This window comes from Lethenteron reissneri, chromosome 52, assembly GCF_015708825.2.
Source record: "Lethenteron reissneri isolate LAM-NWPU_2019-01 chromosome 52, ASM1570882v1, whole genome shotgun sequence".
Lineage (NCBI taxonomy): Eukaryota > Metazoa > Chordata > Hyperoartia > Petromyzontiformes > Petromyzontidae > Lethenteron > Lethenteron reissneri.
In genome coordinates this window covers 297,667-303,738 of record NC_083830.1, presented here as the reverse complement: position 1 = coordinate 303,738, position 6,072 = coordinate 297,667, and the positions used below count along the sequence as shown (strand labels likewise).

Genomic DNA, 6,072 nt, shown 5'->3' with positions numbered 1-6,072 from the left:
TAAGGCCCACCGAGCTGTATAGCTCTCTTCAGAATTGAACTGGCCACAATTTACAGCTCCACCAAAGTGGCTTATCATCATCATCGTGGAAATTCATCGCAGCCAAATACTCTGAACGTGCGACGTTGATTCTGAATGTGGAGGGGACAAAAATCCGGAAGATCCGGAGAGAAAAAAAAATCCGAGCGACCACGGGGAGAGAGAAACGCACCTCGAAATACACAGCAAGCGTCAGGGTCTGGATCGAACCCACGACCTCCTGCACACCAGGCGAGATAGTTAACATCTCCTAGCCACCGTGATGATGATGATGAGAGACATGCAAACTCCAAATATACAGCAGCAGGCGTCAGGGTCTGGATCGTCTCAACCCCACGACCTCTGCACACCGGGCGAGATAGTTAACTCTCCTAGCCACCGTGGCAAAGCAGGGAGAGAGAGCGAGCCCCTAGGGCTAATGCAGGGAGAGGTGGGCGAGGTGGGCACATGTTTCCATGTTTCTCGTCGGCCTCTCCTCTGGAGGGAGAAGACGGGGGGGCTGGAAACAGCTGGGTACTCAGGCACGCAGTTGATGTCGGGTAGTCCGCAGCCTGTTCTGCCGACGGTACTGCGCCGGCTGAAGGGGCAACCCGAGTAGCTGTAGTCCTTGCGCAGCGTGGCAGGGCTAAGCAGGTAGCACGCTGGGTCTGGTGACGAGTCCTCGGGCTAGCGCGGGGGTCGGCAATGGAAATAACATTTTTTTTTTATTCGGTAAAAATAAAATCGATCTCTCAAGAGCCGCGCAATGCACGTGGTCAATACGAGATGGTGGTGGTCCTCAATAAATAACGTACACGAAGCGCTTCCTCTAAAGGGCTGCATGCTGCTCAAGAGCCGCAGGTTTTGCCGACCCCTGGGCTAGAGCCGGTAGTGCAGAGTGGGTCACGCGCCTTAGCTGGGAAGGCTAGCCGGCGGGACTGGCCGAGCGTCAGGTCTGTGTGCTGATAGGTGCGGGGTGGCAGGGCTGAGTTGGTAGGGTCAGGTCCTGGTACAACAGGGTGGCAGGGCTGAGCTGGTAGTGCAGAGTTGGTACTCAAGGTTTTTTTTTTGAAAAATTATTGTGAATCTGAGTCCACGAGTCCTCCGTTCAATTGTGCTTCTCGATTTGCATCGGTTGCCGCTCCCGGCACTTGTTTTTACGCTTGTGTGAGGCACGACATCGGCGTAATGAATGATGATGATGATGACAAGTCTTGGTTGAGGATAGCTGGGCTTTGTTGGTAGCTAGTTGCGGGCCGAGTTCTGAGTCATTGTGTCGAGTGGCTGGGCTAGGCTGCGAGTGAAGGTTCAGCGTACGGAATGCCGAGCTCCCGAGGCCTCGTACAGGCTGGCCGGGCTGGCTGGAAAGTTCCCGCGTGGCTCCCGCGTGGCTCCCGCGTGGCCCCGCTAGGCCCTGCGGTAGTAGCGCCAGGCGACCACCAACCCGACCGCCACCGCCGGCGCCAGCCACAGCCAGCAGCAGCTGGAACCACACGGAGCCGGCGCAACAGCGCGACGGGGAGACGGACGTTAGCCACGGTTCATCATCGTCATCATAATCATCATGGTCGTCATAATCGTCATCATGGTCATCATCGTCGTGGTCATCGTCGTCGTCGTCGTCATCATCATCGTCATCGTGGTCATCATCGTCGTGGTCATCGTCGTCGTCGTCATCATCATCATCGTCTTCGTCGTCATTATCAGCCATCATCATCGTCGTCATTGTCGTCGTCATCATCATCGTCGTCATTGTCGTCATCATCATCATCACGTGGTCATTGTCATCGTCGTCGTCATCGTCATCAGTCATCATCATCATCGTGGTCATCGTCGTCGTCATCATCATCGTCATCATCGGGAAATTTAGTTGCGACTAGGAGTCTACTACCGCTATTTATTTTTTACCAGGTAAGGCCCCACTGAACTATGTTGTCTTTTTCAGAAGTGACACTTGTACATAAATGATAGCTCAACAAAGTGGCCTATCATCACGTGGAAATCTAGAGCAGCCAAATGATGTGAACGCATGTCGACTGTAAATGTGGAGGGAGAAACCGGAGGACCCGGAGAAAAACCCACGCGACCACGGTAAGAGAGAGACACGCAAACTCCAATGATACAGCAGGCATCTGGGTCGGGACCGAATCCACGACCTCCTGCACACAAGGCGAGGGAGATAACATCTCACCACCGCGGTACCACCTACACCACTACTCCTCAGGCCCACTGCGAATACAATAATCGATTATAGGACGGAATCATGATCTCCAAACAACCCCCGGCCACCACAGTTAGATTAAAACTTTTCACAGCTCAAACGATGATGTAAACAATATCGACCTTGGTTCGGATCCGGGTTGCAGCCACTGCCCGTGATTATACCGAGTTCTCAACCAGTCACCAATGACTGAACAACAACAACAAGTTCTAAAAATTAACAATTAAATTGCGTTCTGCACTTCATTTAGCTCAATTCCAGCTGTGAGAATTAATCTGTAAGCAGGGGCGGGTGAGAGAAAGTGCCGCTCCCCGGACCGTGCGGACGAGAAGCGACGTGAAAGGTTCTGCGACGGATGCTTCCGGCCTCACGGCGCGAGTAAAAATTGTGTGGGGGGGTAATGACGAAAGTAAGAACAGATTAAATTTCGATTTAAAGCTTTCGTGACTGCAGGGATTCATCTTCTTGGTTCTTTCGGTAAAGTCACGTAGAAGGGAAATAATAAAATTAAAAAAATAAAATAAATTTCTTTTATTATGTTTTATTTTTATTATTTAGAAGGGAAGTAATAAAATAATAAAAATAAAACTTAATAAAATAATTATATTTTATTACTTCCTTCTACGTGACTTTACGAAAGAACCAAGAAGAAATAAAACAACTTTTATTTTATTTATAATGTAGAAGGAAGCAAAGACGTGAAACTTGCGGAGCACGCACCATTTGGCGGACCTCGGCGAGGAGCACCCCGGTATTTTCTTCGCCTAGAAAACAGAAATCGGGGGGGGGGGGGGGGGGGGCGGCAGAGAGGTTAACTACCTCCCCTGGTATACAGGAGGTCGTGGGTGCGATTCTTACCCGGACGATGTCTGTTTGCATCTCTCTCTCTCCCTCTACCCGTGGTCACGAGGATTTATCTCTGTGTCCGCCGTTTTTTTCCCTCCACATTTAGCATCAACGTCACGCGTTCCCCGAGTGTTTGGCCGCTGTAAATGTTCCACGTGACGATAAGCCACTTTGTCGCGCTATCATGATGTGTGGCGAGGTCACTTATGAACAAGTATAACCCGTAAAAACAAAGTTTTTCACTATAAATCCTTTATATGCGTGGCAGCTAGAGTCATCTCGTCCTCTGGCTTGAGATGGCTGCCACCTATGGGTCAGATGATTGTCTGCCAGTATTATGCAATTGGTAATTCAATATTTAATTTGTTTTCCCTAAACAGTGTACAATTTTGGAAATTTTCACGAACATTAATTGTCTCGCACAACGAGTGTGTGCAAAATGTCAGCTCGATTGGATCACGGGAAGTGGGTTAAAAAACGATCGAAAGATTTGCACGGTCGTAAGCAAGCAAGCACGCAAGCAAGCGAACTTAATATAAAGGATTTAAAAAGAGCTACGTAGCAGCAGCTCAGTTGGGGCCTTACCTGGTCAAATAAAAAAAAAAATTGCAGTTTAGTTTTACTAGTAGGAACCTCCTGGTTACACCAGCCCACAGGGAATTATTGTGTCTGTCCGTCGTGCATCCAAAATGGGAGGGGTGGGCTGGGTGGAGAGGGGAGGGTGGGGAGGGGCTGGGTTGGGAGGGTGGGAGGGTGGGGCTGGGTGGGGGAGGGGCTGGTCACCCCGTGGTGCCCTTATAAAACTCAACGTTTAACCTACTCACGCCCACTTGTGTCCGCCCTCACAGTCAGCCATTTGCAGAATACACCACGCCGCCGTTGACCCTGGCCATTGACCGAGCAACCCAACGTTCCTACCAGCTCCCTCCGCAGAACAATGTGTTTAGGGCAACCGGGTCATCTCCCGCGCGAGAAGCAGCAGACTCGGCACGAAGCGCACACGGCGGTTCACCGGCACGAGGTGTCAGAGCCGAGCCGAGATTGGCAGTGCCAGCTTGGTGCTAAGTTCTCGCACGTCGATGGCTACACGAACGCCGCTCGATCAATTATCGAGACACTCCTCGCTCGATCGGGAAGGCGGCGCCGACCGCAAAAACACGCCAACAAGTACTACTGCTAACTACTATTTTTCTTTTACAGATGTCCAGTAAGTATTTTTTTTTAAGTCGAACTTGTAGTGCATCGAGTGTGGCACAGCAGGGTTAACATATTTGGTGCTGTCGGTGTGGACCAGAGGGATTTAGAACTCTGCGCGTTGATGCCTTTCTTACCTGCGGCCTTTCCGACGTTGACCCTTCCTGCAAAAGATAACCGACAATGTTAACCACGATGGTAACCACGATGGTAACGTACACACACACTTACCGCGTGATCTCACAACGCGTTTGTTCTACAAAGCAGATCTTCCCCAAGGGAACACTTTTCGCTGAGTTCAATTCCACTCACAGCCAAGATTGTCGATGGATATACCTGAACCGGTTCTGGACCTCCCCTAGGTCGACTTGGCCTCAAATGAATACCTGGTGCGGTGTGAGGAAAAGTCGGCCAGGCGTGGTGTTGGTCACCGCTCTTCGTGTGGAGTGCCGGCCTTCGTAGGTGCTACTCGCTAACAGCACTTGCTCCAAAAGTCTGTTAAGGCTATAAGATAGGGGATCTTTGTTTTTGCGTCTGCTTGGAGTCTCTGTGCGAGTCTCTGTGTGAGTGAGTCTCACTGTGTGTGTGAGAGTCTGAGTGCATCCGAGTCTGTGTGTATCTCAGTGTGAGTTTGTGGAGTGAGTCTGTGTGAGTCTGTGTGAGTCTGTGTAAGTCTGTGTGAGTCTGTGTGAGTCTGTGTGTATCTCTGTGTGTATCTCTGTGTGAGTCTGTGTGTATCTGTGAGTCTGTGTGGGTGGAGTCTGTGCGAGTCTGGCAGTGAGTCTACGGTTCTGTGTGCGATTCTGCGCAAGTCTCACACTGTGTGCGAGTCTGTGAGTCTGTCTGTAATTGAGTCTGTGAGTGAGTCTATGTGTGCGCGATTCTGCGCGAGTGAATCTCCGTGTGCGAGCCCGTAAGTGTGAGTCTGTGAACAGGTGTGCCTCCAAGTGCTCCTGGCCTGGCACAGGTGCCGTGGTCATGTCACCGCCACTCGGTGGGGATTGGCGGCCTCCGTTGTTGTTGTTGTGCACATACCGTTTTCAAGCTCGCCGATGTAGTACTGCTGCATGATGTCGCGCGCGTCCCCCGAGTGACCCGCGTCTCAAACGCCTCCGTCGCGTCCTTCCCAGACTTCTCCAGCAGCACGGACTCGCCGCCGGGGTGCTGGGGACCAACGCGGACAAGTACGGTCAAACACGCTCAACACGATCAACACCATCCCAGTCAGAAGCTTACGATTCAGTGCTGGACGGGGGGAATCCGACAGGGCTGTGAAAACTCTTATTTCGCACGCGTCCAGTGTGGGAAATTAATGCGTTGATTGTATAAGTCCGAATTATCAATCTTGAGCAAGGCAGCAGCAACAACGACAACAACAAAAGAGACACAGACCACACCAAGGCAACACACAGTAGCAGTCCCTCAATAAGATGGAATGTTAAATGGCAAGGATCAGCCTCGATCCGACATTTTCCTGACAACTGCTCTCGTCGGACACTGTTAGCGAGCATCACCTACGAAGGCCGGCATGGCGCACAAGGGGGTGGGCGGTGACCGCCAACACCACGCCCAGCCGCCTTTGTCTCCCCCAGTGCCAATGTTTTATACACCGCACCAGGTGCTCATTTGAGGCCGAGTGGACCTAGGGCGGTGGTTGTTGGCCGGGAATCGAACTCGGGAGGCTGGGTTCGAGGCGCAGCACGCTAACCGCTACACAACCGTTCCCCGCAATTATTGACACACTGGCTATGAGGCTTAGATTAATTAGTTTGCAATACGGGCAAACCGATGAA

The 6,072-nt window shown here is 51.4% G+C and overlaps 1 pseudogene; it reads right to left on the bottom strand.

The window, feature by feature from the left end:
* Positions 1–1,425: 1,425 nt before the first annotated feature.
* Positions 1,426–6,072, bottom strand: part of LOC133355923 (cytochrome b5-like) — an 8,872-nt pseudogene continuing 4,225 nt past the window's right edge.